The following is an 18,727-nucleotide window of genomic DNA, read 5'->3' as shown; positions in this document are numbered from 1 at the left end:
TGTTCGATGACGAGACATATTACAAACCTAGAAGACCTTAGGAATGAATGTCCCAATTATTTGTTTGAAGCAAGCTCTTTAGGTTATGTGAAATGTTCAAGTTTGGGGTTGCTTCTGGAATTAGCAACTTACTAAGTTTGGGGTGGGGGTACTAAGAGAAGGAAAATGGCTAAATATTATATTTTGTCTCTTAAAAAGCACTTGAAAATGTGCAGAAAAAAAATGAATGAAAAGAAAAGAATCTTGTGTATGAGACCAAGAATGTTTATATGTCTCAAAAGAATTAGTTCTCTAGTACTCTTCTGTTTTAAATTTGAAAGGAAGGAGATTGGTTTTCTATGTTGTTATCAAAGATATCCAAGTAGTATGAGCTTAACTTCATTGTTTTATAACACTACTTCCCAAATTATATCCACCTTTCACCTAAGCCCAGTTATAACCCTGAAAGACCTTAAAGTGTGTACTTGACTCTGACTTTGATTAACAGTTTAGAAATTTTTCAAGCTTATGGTAATACAGCAGACCTGCATGATGATTGTGTGACCCTATTCAAACAATTGCATGGAGTTGTGGATTTGGAGGAAAGAGCTAGGCATCTGGTACATCATTACATCGGAAAGGAGTGAACTTTTTAAGCATATCATTGGTTGGTAAGTTGTTATCTCACTGCGATTTTTCCATTTGCAAATTGGATTCCTTGAGGACAAGGAATGGTTTAAGTTTGGGGTTGTGATGACAGTGCATCAACATTAGTTTTTAAGTCATATTTAGGTCTTTATTATAGCATTTAGAGAGTCAACTGCAATGAATTCATGGTGAAATCAAGCCAAAAGAAACTTCAAGAAAAGAAACTTCAAGAAACCAAGGAAAATTGCCTAAAACTCAACCATCGTGCCACGTTTATCATGTTCGTGGCACGTTGAAGGAAGCGTGGGACAAAAGATTCAGCACTGGAATTTTCGTGGCATGAAGCAACATGCAACGTGCCACGATGGTTGATTTTGTCAGCTGCCACGTTGGATTAATGAAGCATCGTGCCACGACCAGCCCGTAACGTGGCACGATGATGGGCTTTTTCTGATACCCTAATTTCTTTCTATAAATAGCCAGCTGCTAGCAAGGGTTTTGGGGAGAGATTATTATTGCGATTTTGAGCACTAAGGACGACAGGAGACCAAGGAACGAGCCCTGAATCTCATACCAACACCTCGTTGGTTAGATTTATGTATGTTTTCTCTTGTTATTTCTTATGATTGTTTAGCTATGAGTAGCTAAACCTTTAGTTTGGTTAAGCCATGATGAAACTTTTGTAATATATGATTTTGTAGTTGAACTCTCTCTATAATCAATGCTATTCAGTTTTTATTCAGAATTACTTGTGTTTATTGCTTTTCATGATTATTGTTTTGTATGACTACTAGCCCTAGCTTCTTGCAATCACATGAATTGATCTTAGGAATTGAATGACTACTAGCCCTAGCTTTTAATCCTGAAATAGTAATTTTGTTTAACTCAACACTAGGAGCCTAGAGATAGGAAATTGAGGGTTATGATACATGAGTTAACGTTCCAAAATTGCTTCCGCGGTTATTCAATCACGTTAAGAGATTAATAGGGTTATAACTTAGGAAAGGGCTTTGATGCGAGAGATTGATCAAAGTCACTTAGTTAATTTATCGTAAAAACTGAGTAGTAATTGAGAGTAGAGAGAGGAAGACTTTTTCATATAAAGCAATAGTGGATTCACCGGCATAACCATTCATCTCAATATAATTTTCTTTCAAACTCTTTCTACTTTAATCAAATCTGATTAAAACCAAACCTTACTGCCTAGGGCAACCAAATACTAACTTTACACATCCTAACGTATAACGCGCTTGCTACAATTGAAATTAACACAGTTCTTGTGGATATCGATATTTTTACTACTTCGATAGTTTTTGGTGCACTTGCCAGATTTCTATCAGCCAACACTCAGTCTTAAACTCTTCTAGTGCTAATTACTATTCTTTTACTCTTTCCCTCCCCCACTTATTTAAATTTTACTTTTTGCACACCTGTCACCCTTTATATATTTTTTTGTTTGATTGTTTTTGTTTTGAGTTTCTCCTTTCGCCTCATTTAATTCCTTTAGCCACTTCTCACTCAACATTATTACTCTAATCTTTTCTCATCACGACTCACAACGTAAATTACACAACAACAACAATAATATCAATCCATTCACTTACTCGCTACACTTAACATATTAATATTAAACTTAAATTAAAATGGGGTGTTACCTGAAGGAAATAACTCTGGATAGGATTCCTTCATCTTACTCTCTAGCTCTCATGTCATACTACCTCCAGCAGGTCCCCCCCACGTCACCTTAACAAAGGTGATCTCCTTGCCCCTCAATTTCTTCACTTCCCTATCTTCAGTCCTTAATGGTAAGGCCTCAACGGTCAGGTTCTCCCTCACTTGTACATCATCCATGTGAATCACATGAGACGGATCGGGAACATATTTTCGAAGTTGTGACACGTGGAACACACTATGAAGGTTTGAAAGTGACGGTGGTAGGGCCACCTGATAAGCTGCTTCCCCAACTCGCTTCGTAATCTGATAAGGACCGATGAATCGAGGCGTGAGTTTCTTCGACTTCAACGCACGACCGACACCCGTCATCAGAGTGACCCTCAAAAATACATGTTCCCCCTCTTTGATCTCCAAAGGTTTCCTCCGTTTGTCATGGTAACTTTTCTGTCTACTCTGGGATGCCGTCATCCTCTCTTGAATTATTTTAATCTTTTCGGTGGTCTGCTGTACAATTTCTGGTCCCAACACCGCATTTTCCCCCGATTCGTACCAACATAACGAGGTTCTACACCTCCTCCCATAAAGAGCTTCAAAAGGTGCCATTTCAATGCTAGAATGGAAACTATTATTGTATGTGAACTCAATCAGCAGCAACCAAGTATCCCAACCCCCTCCGTGGTCTAAAACGCAAGCTCTTAATAAATCCTCTAGAGACTGAATTGTCCTTTCTGTTTGTCCGTCAGTCTGCGGGTGATATGCTGAACTTAGCCTCAACTTATTCCCCATGGCCTTTGGTAGACTCTCCCAAAATCTTGAGGTAAATCCCGGATCTCTGTCAGAAACAATGCTTAAGGGCACACCATGTGGCTTCACTATCTGCTCAACATAAATTTCAGCTAGTTTCTGTAACGGGTAATTCAGTCTTGTTGGTATAAAGTGAGCTAATTTACTTAATCGATCCACTACCACCCAAATGGCATCACTTCCATTCCCGGTCCTTGGTAGGTTCGTCACAAAGTCCATAGATATGTTATCCCACTTCCATTCCGGAATACTCAGAGGTTGCATCAATCCGGACGGTTTCTGATGCTCAATTTTTGACTTTTGGCAAACCAAACATGCATACACAAACTTGGCCACATCCCTCTTCATACCAGGCCACCAAAATATTTTCTTAAGGTCTTGATACATTTTCGTAGCTCCTGGGTGAATGCTCAATCCACTCTTGTGGATGAAAAGGGACAAGGTCAATTTTGTTTGGATGAAAAGCTAGTCGAGGTAAGGGCACCTATCCATTTGTAGATATATTTATATATGATAGTTTATTATGTATAATTGCTCCGTATTTTCATACGTGATTGATGATGCTTAATTTCCAAGGTGAATAAATGATTATATATGTGCAATCTTTAATGCATGAGATGAATTGTTTACATATGCTTTTGAGATATGTAAGTTGTTGCATTAGCATATAAGGGGAATCATATGCTCATGCATTTCATAGTAAACATGGCCACCAGAGAGGAGTCACGAGGTGCACACCGGAGAGGTGGCACGGGGTGCGTTGAAGACCACCTTATACCGTAGTGGATCATTGAGTCTGATAGATGGGTAGATACTCATCTCCTTATGGGGAGTTGCCACAACCCTCCGCGGAGGTGTATTAATTCCGGAATCATTTGCATGTGATGTCCTGTGATAGGCTTCACACTCATGTAGAGTCTGCATTTTTAGGCTAAATGTGCATTGTTATAGTTTATATGTTGCTTGTTTCTGTAAGTGAGTTAGATTGAGATCTCTAATTAACGTATAATGTTTTCTCTGTTAATGTTTCCTGTATATTTGTTATTTTCGGATTGGTGACCCTTTCAGTGGATATGTGGGCTATATGCCATTAGTTTGTAACATCCCAGACGACTTTAAGCATTGCCGACTGACCCTACAAACCAACACGAGTCTTTTCAGTGTATTTTGTCCTCACTCGCACGCTTACCGGGAAACTTGCCGGTAGGTCACCCATCCAAAGACTACTCCAAGTCAAGAACGCTTAATTGTGGAGTTCTTATGGAATGGGCTACCAAAAAGAAGATGCATCTTGTTGATATAGGTAGTACCAAACAATTCTTATAGGCCTTCCATCAACCATGTAGTCCCATACCTACACGACCTTAGGATCCCTCTCATTCCGATGTGATTCAGTTCCTCTAGAAACTGTCGGGAGCCGCTCATTGTCGTGCCTTGTGCACCGGCGACCACTCCCCAGTCCTTGTCAGCCGCGGGTGTTACACTTCGTTTCAATTCTGGCACATCAGGCACTCAAATCCTACCTCTAAATCTCAACACCCCATTCTCATCCAATTTGAAATCGATTTCCTCCCCTTGATTAATTAGTGTTATCTGATTTACTAGCACCAAGTCTGCCTTCTGTCCTTCTTTGATCTCTTCTAACACCGGACTTGTCAGCTTAAGCATTCCCAACCTAACACTCCTTGATGTCACCTCACAAACCAAACTAATATCTCTGAATTGTTATATTAAATCCATCTCCTTAACCATGAGCACCGACATATGTAAAGATTTTCTGCTCAAAGCATCTGCTACTACATTAGCCTTTCCTGGATGGTAATTTAGCTCGAAATCATAATCTTTTAGGAATTCTAACCACCTCCGTTGCCTCATATTCAATTCTTTTTGGTCGAACAAATATATCAGGCTCTTATGATCACTAAACACTTCAAACCTCGACCCGTATAGGTAGTGTCTCCATACCTTTAGTACAAGCACCACGGCTGCCAACTCTAAGTCATGTGTTGGATAGTTCCTTTCATGAATTTTCAATTGTCTCGAAGCATAGGCCACAACCTGTCTGCCCTGCATAAGTACACCCCCTAACCCTCTACTAGAAGCGTCACAGTAACATACAAATGGCTTACTCGGGTTTGGCAAGATCATGACTGGTGCCGTTGTTAACCTCTTCTTGAGTTCTTGGAAGCTGTCTTCAAACTGAACATCCCACACCGGTCTAGTTCCAGGTATCAAATATATAGCAAATTCAACTTCCCTTTCTGGTGGTAGATCAGTAATATCATCCGGAACCACTTCTGGAAAATCGCACACCACTGGTTGACTAGCACCTTGTGATTCATTCTCCAACTTCAATGCAGCAAGTAACATAAACAACTGAGCCCCCTCATCCCTAGCCGCTTTCATCAGCACTGCAGTAACAAATCTAGAATCTCTTTCCTCTTTAGGTTCGGGAAACAGTACTGTCTTAGTGAAACAATTAATATAGACTCGATTAAATTCCAGCCAATTGATTCCCAAAATAACATCTATCTGACTTAAGGTTAAACAAACCAAATTCATCCCAAAATGCTTCCCAAAAATTGTTAAAGGGCAATTCCTACATACTAAAGTAGTGGTTACTGAACCACTAGCTGGGGTGTCTATAATCATCCTACCCGACATCGCTGTCATCTCAAGACTCAACAACTTCGCACACTCAAGGGAAATAAAGGAGTGTGTAGCCCCGGTATCAATAATGGCAATCAAAGGAACATTATTAATGAAGCAAGTACCTCGGATTAATTTGTCGGAGCTAGGAACATCTTCTCCACTCAAAGAGAATACCTTCCCTCTGGCTTGCTCTTGTTTTGGATTCTGACAATATGTACTGATATGTCCGGCTTCACCGCACTTGAAACAGACAACCTCTTTCTTGCATTCTATTGCACGATGACCTGTACCTCTACACTTGAAACACTTTAACTTAGTACTTTGGCATTCATTTTCACGATGTCCTACTTCCCCACAATTATAACACCTAAGAGGTGGGCGAACTCCTCCCCCACTTAATTCTATCACAACATTACCATTCATCGGCTTTCCTTTATCAGCATGAAGGCTATATGGCTTACCCCGACTTTGGTCTCTTCCTTTCTTTTCACTAACCGCCTTGTAGTGACTAGCCCATTTCTTGCTGTCGTCCTCACAAATTCTGCAAGCAGTTACCAATGAGGAAAATTGGTGAATTTGTTGATACCCAATAAACTGCTTGATCTCGAGACGTAACCCATTCTCAAACTTCAAGCATTTGGAAACCTCCGCGTCCGCTGCATTGATATAGGGACAAAACCTGGACAATTCTTCAAATTTTGCAGCATACTCTGACACTGACATATTCCCTTGCTTCAACTCAAAGAATTCAATCTCCTTCTTGTTACGCACATCAGCAGGAAAGTACTTTCCCAAAAATTCTTCTCTAAACACTTCCCATGTAACTACAATACCAACCCCTTCAAGCCTTTGACGAGAATTTCCCCACCAAAACTCAACCTCTTCCACCAATATGTGTGTAGCTAGTCTGACTTTTTGTTCATCAGTGGCCACCATTGCCCTGAAAATCCTTTCAATCCCTTGTAGCCAATTCTGTGCCATATCCGGATCGTACCTCCCCTTGAAGTTAGGCGGGTTGTTCCTCATAAACTTGTCTAGACGGAGCTCATCAGCTGCCCCCTGCTGGTTCTGTTGTCCTTGTAGTGAATTGTTCAAGGCTTGAGCTACTGCAGTCATAGTGTTTGCAATCGCTTGATCGTTTCTTCACGCCATTTCTTATCTGCATTCGTCAAAATCAGGCAACAATTAGAATTTAGAACTCCACAGTGTTATATACACTTGTCACCTACAGGGTAAAATATCAATTAGGAATCCTAGGCCGGATGGACCGACCTGCTCTGATACCAACTATGTAACACCCTATTTCCCGTCGATAATTTTAAATAAAAATAATATATAAAATAACAAGGATGTTACACATCTCAACTTTATTCATCAAAGATCTTAAATAATGTCATTAAGTAATGTAACATAGAGAAATTAAATATTCAAAGGTCATAATAATTAAACCCATGTTAGTTTTTGTATGATTCATAAAAAGGAAATAACAATATTCCCATAGCAAAACTCAGAATGAAATAAAGGTTCAATCGTCGTCCCCAACCCTAGTGTTACAGGAATCAGAGCTTGTAGCGACTACATTTTATTCTCAGCTAATAAATAAAGGACTAATAGGAAACATCTTCTATGTCCACCTTCTAAACGCCCATCGGCTACTCCTCGTCAACCTGTGTGTCTGTACTCAAACTACAACCACCATACATAAAACAACACATCAAAAGAACGGGTGAGAAATCCTGCTATAACATAGTATTAAGGAAAAGCACACACTGTAAATAATATCAAAGAAATAAAATCTCCATCATCACTTCACTCTCAACAGTTACTATATATATATTCTCTTCAATTCATATATCACCTCATCTCATCTTTCCACTCTTAGAAACACCAAGCACAACATCTTCACATAAATGCACATGGACTCTCCTAAAGACCTATATGAACATGGTACCACTCCTATCTCATCATTTTCCAGAGTTATGTTATTGGATTTTCTCGTCATAATTTTCCAGAGGTATATTACTGGACTTCTCCATTAGTCATGCACTCCATCAGTCTTAGACTCTATATGAATGCATATAAATAAGTTCGACAAGTAATACACATATACACATATTCAAATAATTCACTTATTAATGCAAGACTCCCCCCTAAAATGCATAATTCTAATGCAAGCACACAAATCATCATCACACTCATCATCACTATAAATTATACATCATCAAGCTCATCATCAAAACATAATAGACAACATCATTAAATAGCACATCAATACACATCACTAATTAAATCATCTACATCGTCAATGAATTTATTCTTCAATAGATCAACTAATACCGAAACTTTAAGAGCCTTATTATTGATGTAACTTAAAAAGATTTTCATCGTTATACTAATAACTAAAATTCTAATATTCATTAAAAGGTCAATAGCTTATTTCTATATATACTAATTTAGTACTTAGACATGAATAAATCATATCACACTATGCTTATGTGCTTATCTTCTTCTTCTTATTAAGTTCAGCTTCTAGTGTTCATATGGTCATACTGTGACGGTCCAAAACCCAACATATACTATTTTTTTTCTTTCTTTTATTTGCAGCAGAAAATCTACCTAAAAGTTTCAGAAGAACAAATTTGGACCCTAAATTATTATCACTCCAAAATGATTGTGTCAACCTATGGTTAACTTCCCTTCATTCCTGTTGAAGCCCACCGCTCAAAGTCTCCGTCTATGAATTACAATAAACAAATAAGGCAATAACCACATATTTTCTCATGCTTTAATAGTGATTAGCCAACTCCCTAATTCGTCAAATAAAATGAACCCTTTACCCTTTCAATCCTCTATACATTAATGAAACTAACAACAACACCAACCTGTATATTATTTTCGTGGGTGTACGCGACAATTTGTATATGATTAAGAACCAAGTATAATTTTCCCAAAATTCATTTCAGCCTCTTTATACATAAATCAAAGTCACTATCCTAATGTATCACTACACGTTGATGCGGTCATACCTATGTGATACTACTAACCTAAACACAAATCAGAACACATAAGCTAACAGTAACAAACAAGAACCGCGACGACATAAAAATTGGTATCTCTCACTTTTAAACTCTCAAGAATAACAACAACACTAATAATCATCAATTCATCTCTAATCTCTCACCATGATTCTCATCGTAACAGCATCAACAATTATAGAACTGAAAACAACCGTTCAATTTGGAATAATAATACCCTAAGATGAAAGGTTCTCCCCCTTACCTTGAATTCGTTGGTTGAAACTTCCGGTTTAACTTGTTTGCAATTAGGGTTCTGTTTTCTTCTCTGCTTCTCTCTTTTCTCCTTTCATGTTCAGCCAAAAAGAAAACTGACTAATCTATTTTCCTAACGTTCTATATATATTCGGGCCAACACTCAGTCTTAAACTCTTCTAGTGCTAATTACTATTCTTTTACTCTTTCCCTCCCCCACTTATTTAAATCTTAATTTTTGCACACCTGTCACCCTTTATATATTTTTTTGTTTGTTTGTTTTTGTTTTGAGTTTCTCCTTTCGCCTCATTTAATTCCTTTAGCCACTTCTCACTCAACATTATTACTCTAATCTTTTCTCATCACGACACACAACGTAAATTACACAACAACAACAATAATATCAATCCATTCACTTACTCGCTACACTTAACATATTAATATTAAACTTAAATTAAAATGGGGTGTTACAAGTTTTGTGTATCTTCATTTACTTTCCTTCATTTAGTGTCCATTTACAAGAGGGATAAACACATATGATAACTTTACGGGATACATTGATGGGAGCCACTTAATTACTAATCTACATGTTGTATGTGTCTATATCTTTCATAAATGAACACTAAATGACGAAAAATAAATGGATGTAAGCCAAACTCCTTATAGGACCCAGGGTATCACCAATAAACAAAGCATGTCCAACAAACATTGCAAAATGATTAATTTAATAAATAGTATTGTGGGGTCCACTTTTGTGGAATACTTAAGTGAGAAGGTTTTATATATAAAGAAAATACAAGAGTTTGAGCTGAATTTTTTCTTTTTCAATTTTACACTACATTTAAAGTATTTTACATACTATTTTATTAATGAGTCATGTTAACTTGTGCCTTTAGGACATAAGTTAAGGATCTAAAAAAGTGGAAATAAATTTGTTTGTAATTAATATTGATTTTACAATTTTATCCTTTAAGAGAGCGGATTGTGTATGTTTTTAACATATTATTTAATGTTGATCGAAGAAAAAAATATAAAATAAATATAATCATGTTGGTAAAGAATTAATTAAAATACTTGGAAATACCAAAAGAGTCTTATAAAATTAGACAAAAAAATTTCTTAAAAGGATCTTATATTTAGGTATGGAGGCAGTATAAATTTTGTATTGAAAAAAATAATAAGTTTTTACCTTTCAAGACATTGAATGCACAATTTTAGAAATAAATTTTCTACTTTTGACTTCTTAACTTGTTTATTTTTATAATAATATATAAATTAATTAAATAATAAGATAAATCTTGTTAAAATTCTCATTACAATAGAAACAATATTATATTAAAAATATGGAGAATGTTAACCAGTGCCCCCGGGGCATTGGAGGAAATGTGATATTTTGGGTTAGATTTTTTATCATTTCAATTATACCTTTTAATAAATTTTGCTATAATAATTGTTTTTTTGAGGGACAATTTTTGCTATATTAATGTTATATTGTTGGTGTTAAAAAGGATAAGAGTTTATATTATATTTATAATATTGTTGTGTAATTGATAAAATAAGCATGATTTGTTACAAAAAGTCACAAACATCTATACATATAATTTTAATTAAAATAAAAAATTTATAAAAATTTATTTATACTTTACGTGTGTTAATGCAATAAAAAGAACATATAAACAAGTACGGCGTACTCGTTAACTGCTAGTCGTTAAAAATGTTAATAATATTTTAGTATTTTACATATAATTAATAATATTTGATATTTCAATATTCATCGAGACAAATCAAACAACATTTTACATTCTAACATTTGTATTCATATATTAGTTAAAAAATATAGTCAAAGTAAGCTATGAGAATAATGCACATTGTAAAATTGCGATATGTAATATGAAACGGAGGGAGTATAAAGATAGGGTATTTCTATCATGTACAAATTTACACATGTTAAGAAGTTTTAAATACTTTAGAAAAAATAAGTTTTAAATAGTAACTTTGTATTGGAACTTGTATATTTTGTATTTAATGTGTAACTTTTTAATAAATAATTGTTTCTTCAATAAAAACTTAATACTTTTAGTTTCTTTAACATGTGCAATATTGCACGTGTTAGACAAACCATAAAGAAAATACAAGAGTTTAAGCTGAATTTTTTCCTTTTCAACTTTATCCTTCATTTAAAGTATTTTCCATACTATTTTATTAATGGGTAACTTGTGCGATTGTGTCCTTGGGACATAAGCTAAGGATCAAAAAAATTAAATTAAAATATAAATTTTTTATTGAAAAAATAAGTTTTTTACCTTTCAAGACATTAACTGCACAATCTTTAAAATTAATTTTCTACATTTCACAACTTAACTTCTGCCTTTATTTATATAACAATATTTAAATTAATTACAAAATAAGATAAATCTGATTGAAATACTCACTAGTCACTACAATAGGAACAATATTATATTAAAAATATATAAAGGAAATGTGAGATTTTTGGTTATATTTTTTAATATTTCAATTATACAGTTAAACAAATTTTGTTATAATAATGTTATATTGTTGGTGTTAAAAAAGACAAGAGTTTATATTATATTTACAATATTGTCGTGTAATTGAAAAAATAAGCATGATTTGTTACAATAAGTCACATACATTGATGTGTATTTTCCGCAAGTGGACGGTTATATCAGAGTAGTAAAAAGTATCGTTCCAACAGAGAGTTGTTGTAACTATGATTCTCTTTTTAATGGTGATTATCGGAAAGATTAAAAGTTGAAAATTTTGGATTTTGATTGAAATAAAATAATAGTAAAAAGCGCATCGAGATTATTGGTTCGTCATAATGACAAATCTTTCATAATTCAACACTAATACCTAATCTTATGTTAAATCTATTTCTAAAGACTGGTTTCTCTCGAAATCAATGAGTGTGTTTCAATAACAACCACACCTATTCTCATGGTTGATCGTTATTGAAACCCATTAGGAGCGAAACTTTAAGGTCTCAAGGTTTACTAGACTATTCTCATGTTTCGTAACCCTTGTCTAATATCACATGTCCAATACTAACCTTCTTCTTTCGATACTTCACTTAGTATTTGAAATAAGAATTAAGAACGGTGAGATTAAATTAGAAAAATAGATTCACATAAAATTAGGGTTCTAGGCTTGGTTTGATAGTATTAGGTCATTAGACTCATCCAACAATCCCAAGACAAAGAAGTCTACTCACTCATGTTCATCGTACACATAGAGATTAAGGATAGGGAGAAGAACATGAAAGTAAATAGCTGAAAATAAAAGTGCAGAATTTTAAAGAGCAAGAGAATAAGGAAAAGAAAATAAGAACTTGTATTCAAAGAAAATGTAACACCCATACTAAACGTACCTAGGAAGTTTAGCATGTGCATTCACTTGATACTGGATACATTAAAATATACAACAATAAATCTTCGAATGAATAATATTTATACAACAAATCATGTTCGTACAAACAACAATATAATACAACTCGTCCATACATAAAGAATATATCCTTAAAGGTCCATGACATCCTGCCGCTGGTACGAACGTGCACTTGCTGAAATATCCATCTGGCTACAAGCTTGCAAAACCATCCTGCTTATCTGAAACAAATAAGGATTGGGATGAGACATAATATCTCCGTGAGTTCTGCCTAACCCTAGGCTATAGGTAACCTCGGGGAAAACCTACGATCACCACGTGTCTACAATACAACCTAGCGGTTGATTATACGTGTGTGGTCATGCTTTCCTAGACAGTCGTGCATGCTAGATCCGTCATAGGTTCATCTTACTTGTCAAAGGTCTTTACTAACATCATACATGTCATGGCGGTTTAAGGGAACCCAAGACCACTATGCCAAGATTCTCTAAACGCATCAAGGCCTATACATAACATATTCATGACACGGTCATAAACCGGACGATTAGGGAAACCTAAGATCGTCATCGGTATAACATTCGTATCTTGCTCTATTGCACGACTTGTTCATGGCTAACATCATATCATAATCATAATCATATCGTATCATACATAGTCATATTCATTCATTTATTAGGTTAGCGTTGAACAAACAATCATTATCTTGGTTCATTTTACAGAGAGACCCGGGTGGAGTAACCCCGAGTGCAATCCCATACATAACTAATGAAAACCTAGCTAAGGCACATCGGACTCCCTCAGTGACGTGCAGGCCCCCCTTGCGGAGCTTATCCTATTCTCACGACACCTACATCTTGCTTACTCAGTGACATGCGGGCCCCCCTTGCGGAGCTTATCCCGTTCCCATGTGAGAACCCCTTGATATCCCAACCTAGCGTGGATCACAAGAGACATGGCACCTAAATCATTCATTTTAATCATAGTCTTAAACATTCATGTAAGATTAAACCTATACATGTTTACTCATTTAACTCGGATCCTTGATCGATCCGATTAGTGGTAAACTACATACTTGTTCATTCATGTTCATACTTATTCATAGTGGAGAGATTTACCTATCAATCCACGACTTTAACATGCGTGCATAATCATTCTTGATCATGTGCGAATAGAATATACTTCGCGTCTTAACTTACATAGGATTCTTGCTTAACATTCTAGTTCTCGACAAGCTATGTCGAGGCTCTACATTCATTCCCTTTCTTAGTTCATCATCCACCCGAGCATTCGGCTTAACTCTCTGGTGCCGTTCTTGCCATACAAGCTAAGATTACCATGATTTTCTTTTCATGAATCACTTGATGTTATGTGCATTGCCTAGATGTTGTTTTGGGGTTATAAAGTTGTAAAACGATGAAAGAAAAGCTTCGGAATGCACCATCGGCCCTAAAATGAGCCAACAAGCCAAAAGCATGTTGGCCAAGGCAGAGAGTTTCGCCATTGGCGAAATGTTTCTGGGCAGGTTCTGTAAATTTCGCTATTAGCGAAATATTTCGCTAATAGCGAGTTTCTTCGGGTCTGTGGTGTAGATTCTGCAATTTTGACCCAAAACTCGTCCAATTTGATCCTGCAATGCACCATATATATCCAGCAACATATATTGACATTATTAAACATATTTCATGGCAATTTTAACATATAATCAACAAGATTTGGCCAAAGGGGCATTAGGGTTTTAATACCCTCCATAATTTAAATTCATAAATTCTCACAAGAATTTGCACATCCCAAAGGTGGGAAACTATCTAAAGAACTCACCTTAACATAATCTTGCCATAACAATCTTCCATCTTCAAGTTCCACTCATCACCTAACCCTAGCTCTTGATTCCCATACATCCAGGGTTTTAGCTCATCAATCCAACTTTAATTCATCTTTCTCTTTGATTCTTGGCCATGAAGCTGCGTTTTTTCCCTGTCGAGAGACAATCCTTTTCTTACCAAAACTTCTTCTCGTTCAAATTTAATATATGTTATTATAATATTCTCAAAATTAAAAATATATTAATCGTATGCATTAATTCATCACTCTCTGAAAAAATATTCTTTGAAAATAAAGCCTAAGTGTATGAGTTTTTACAATTTATATGTTGTTTTTAATTATGAATAAGTTTTTAGTCTGGACTTGGTACGCGTAGTGATACTAGTTTTGTTCAATCACATCATATCATGTTTCATTTCGGTATATAAATTTTTATATTGACTAAGAACTTTCATGAATTCCAAAAAGACACTATACATGGTGGACAAATAAAAAAGGACACTTTCAACAAAAAAAGGAAAGAAAATTATGGACAAATAAAAAAGGACACTTTCAAGTTTCAACAAAGATAGAAAGAAAGAAAATAATGGAAGGAAAATCAGGGAGGGATCATTGTGTTCGCATTTTCTCATTCACGAGACTTGTCAGCTTTAATAAAATTTCCTGTTGTAAGGCATCTTCTGCTTCCTACGAACCATTCAATTGGGTTGGGCGAGTTACTCGTGGAGAATATTTTAAACATTCTTTTTAAGCATATTTTTTTTTTTTTTTATCTTATTGTTAAGAATATTTTAGTCTTTTACATATAATTAATTATATTTTAGTCTTTTATCTTATTGGTAACATTCTCAACTTTATGCTTATAAATTTGAAGGACTAATGGCTTTTTCCACACCACTGCTCTAACTCACAATACTAGTAGCAAATTAAAATCGAACATACAACAAAATGTGTGACACTGCACTCTCCTGTGCTCGTGATCAGTTGCTTCCACTAGCCCGTGATCACTTGCTTCCACTCTTGAAGGAAGCATTCAACATTATTAGGGGTGTCCCAAAAGAAATTGCAGAACTGGAAGATGAATTTGAAAGAATTGAAAAATTCATCAACAATGCAGATAGAATGGCTGATGCTGAAGAAGACGTGGAAACAAGTCGCGGAATCAAAGCAAAGATCAAGCAGCTGATAGAAGCATCTTTTCACATAGAAGATGTCATTGATGATTATATATTCCTTGAGGAACATCAATCTTCTGATCCTGGATGTGCTGCTGGTGCTGTTGACTTGGTGAAAACTAAGATTCTTCGTCTCCAAATTGCTTACAAGATTCAGAACATCAAATCCCGAATTAGAGAAATAAAAGAAACAAGTGAAAAAGATCATTGGCTTCCACATCCAATCTTCTTCGGATAAACCATCAAGTAGTTCTGCAACAAACACAAACGCCTCATCATTGCACAGCCTTCGATATCAGAATCCATTTTACATGGATGAAGCTGATGTTGTGGGCTTTGAAGAGCCAAGAGACAAATTGATTGATTGGCTTGTAGATGGAAGAGCAGAGCGCACAGTTGTCTCCATTTTTGGAATGGGAGGACTGGGAAAAACAACTATAGCCAGGAAAGTTTTTGACAACCAAATGGTCGTTAAACACTTTAAATGTCATGTATGGATCACCGTGTCTCGATCATACAATATAGAAAAAGTGTTGAGGGACATTTTGCTGGAGATTTACAAACAACAAAGGAAAGATCCTCCGCAGAATCTCCATCAAATGGATCGAGACCCACTAGTTGATGAAGTGAGAAACTACTTGCAAAGAAAAAGGTACGTTGTAGTGTTTGATGATGTATGGGATTCACATTTTTGGAATGATATTGAATTTGCTATGATTGATAACAAAAAAGGTAGTAAGATATTAATCACAACAAGAAAGAAGGATGTTGCAGATGCTTGTAAGAAATCTTCTCTTGTTGAAGTGCATGAACTTAAAGGTTTAAATGAAGAAAAATCTTTAGAATTGTTCAGAAAATCTTATTGGTATATCTTCCAAAATTGTTGAAAAATGCGATGGATTACCACTCGCAATTGTAGTCATTGGTGGTATGTTAGCTTGCAAAGATAGAGATCCAAATGAATGGTCGAAGTTTAGTGAAAATATAAATGCAGAGTTAATGGAAGATTCCATGATAACAAAAATTTTAGGACTTAGTTACCATGATTTGCCTTACAACCTCAAGTCATGTTTCTTGTATTTTGGATTATATCATGAAGACTGTGATGTTCGTTCAAAGATATTGATTCGTCAATGGATTGCTGAAGGGTTTGTGAAAGAAGAAAGGGGAAGGACATTGGAAGAGGTTGCTGAAGGATATTTAAAAGAGTTGATCCGTAGAAGTTTGGTGCAAGTAGTTTCAATCAGTATTGATGGAAGAGTAGAAATTTGCCGTGTTCATGATCTAGTGCGTGTAATGATCCTTGAAAAACATGAGGATTTAAGCTTTTGCACGAGTATTACCGAGGACAAACAATTGCCTTCAACTGGAATGATTCGACGCCTATCAATAGCACCAAGTTCTGATAATCTAATGGAAGGTATTGAAAGCTCACATGTTCGATCACTGCTTGTTCTCGAACCTCAAACATCACTTGAATCCTTTGTAAAGACGATCCCTACAAAATATAGGCGGTTGAAGGTGCTTGCTTTGAGACATATTGAAGTTCCTAATGATTTGGGAAGTTTGAACTACTTGAAATATTTTTGGTTCAGGGGGCATGGAGAAAGAAATTCTGAACTTCCAAAATCCATTGGCATGCTTGTGAACCTAGAGACTTTGGATTTAAGAGAAACAGAGTTTAAAAATCGTAATATGCCGAAGGAGATTTGCAAGCTTAGAAAGCTACGCCATTTTTTAGGCTATCATATGTCTTTGATTCAGTTGAAGGATGGTATTGGAGGCATGACATCCTTACAGACTCTAAATTCGGTTTATTTAGATGATGATGAAGATGAAAATGATAATAGAGTGGTTGAGATAATCGAAGAGCTAGGAAAGCTAAATTAGCTAAGGGAATTGGTTTTGAAAGGTGTTAGGAGTGAATATATGAGTGCTCTATCTTCCTCAATCAATAAGATGCAACAATTGGAGACACTACTGATTGCTGGAACCGATTCTGCTGACACATTCATTGATCTGGATTTGAATTCACCCCCACCTAAGCTTCAATGAGTCGTACTCTACGGGAGTTTAAAGAAGTTTCCTGAGTGGATTCCAAAACTCACAAACCTTGTTGAGATGGCAGTGAGACTTACGAAGCAACAGAATGATGGAATGAAATTACTCCAAAGTATGCCAAACTTGTTGTCCCTCTATATCAAGGGTAGTGATGATTATGAAGACAAATTGGAAAGGTTACATTTTCAAGATGGGTGGTTTAAGAATTTGAAAGAACTACATCTTGAAGATTTCCATAACTTGAGTCATATCCTTATTGACGAAGGTGCATTGGGTTCTCTGAAAAAGCTCACTTTATTATCCATCCCCCAACTGATGACGTTACCAACTGGCATTCAACACTTACAAAAGCTTGAAGTTCTCTGTCTTTATTTTATGAGTGATGAACTTAAACAGAGCATTGCTCCAGATGAAGAAGGAAAAGAGCATTGGATCTTCAACCAAGTGCCCTTTGTAGAAATTCTCTAATTTGAGAGATAAAAGGATAAGATACTAATTTGTCCCTTATTTTTAGAGGTGTCAAATGGGATGGCCCAACCCAACCACGTAAATGGGTTAGCCCGGCCCAACCAATTTGTAATAGGGCTATATATTCTAGAACTCCGTCCGATCTGTGTCAGTCATGGGCTAGCCCGGGCCGTTTTAGTTTCCTTTTTTTCATTTATCCACTCTTCTTTATGTATTTTTTTATATATTAGTTACTCACAACTATTTTTTTGTTAAAATATGACTGAATGCATATAGAAGTGTAAATAATTTTTATATCAACATTGTATATTAATTAAACTCTAGATTTATTTCATCAATTGAATCAAATTAATAATTTATAAATTTAGAATTTTAAAACTTTGAGCTAAATTTAACCATTCTTATTAAGTTTAGTAATTTAAATATCTTTTATTAATAAATTTAAAATTAGTTGGTAATTTTTTTTTGAAAAGTATAGTGTTTTTCAACAAAAATCAAATGAAAATATTGATAGTGGATCATCACATTACCCTGACCCATTTTTAACATCTCTACTTATTTCATCTTTGAATTTCTCAAACTCATCAGATGATGCAACATTAGAAGGAACAAGATCTAATGCAACAGGTTGAAGGGCAGAAGCAACAATGATTAGATTCTTTGGTCTCAGAGGCATAAGAGAAGTATCTGGGTCCACTAGCGGAAACTCATAATCTTTAGGAATCTCATCAGGGATGCTTGTAAAGGAAGTGTCTCCTTGGATTATATTACTCC

The 18,727-nt window shown here is 35.5% G+C and overlaps 1 long non-coding RNA gene and 2 pseudogenes across 1 annotated transcript; 1 reads left to right on the top strand and 2 right to left on the bottom strand.

Moving 5' to 3' along the window:
• Positions 1 to 4,830: 4,830 nt before the first annotated feature.
• Positions 4,831 to 6,909, bottom strand: LOC146938466 (uncharacterized; annotated as a pseudogene).
• A 244-nt stretch (positions 6,910 to 7,153) lies between these two features.
• LOC146938465 (uncharacterized) lies at positions 7,154 to 9,201 on the bottom strand. Its single transcript, XR_015033373.1, has 2 exons — positions 9,037 to 9,201; positions 7,154 to 7,443 (listed from the first exon to the last, which is right to left on the bottom strand). It is a non-coding gene; the product is annotated as an uncharacterized LOC146938465 (long non-coding RNA).
• A 5,942-nt stretch (positions 9,202 to 15,143) lies between these two features.
• LOC146938464 (disease resistance protein RPM1-like) lies at positions 15,144 to 18,287 on the top strand (annotated as a pseudogene).
• Positions 18,288 to 18,727: the final 440 nt, after the last annotated feature.

This window comes from Medicago sativa, chromosome 3 (assembly GCF_051527215.1).
Source record: "Medicago sativa cultivar Bolivia chromosome 3, Bolivia_mono, whole genome shotgun sequence".
NCBI lineage: Eukaryota > Viridiplantae > Streptophyta > Magnoliopsida > Fabales > Fabaceae > Medicago > Medicago sativa.
Note: the sequence above shows the minus strand (reverse complement) of the source record. Positions and strands in the feature narration are given on the sequence as shown.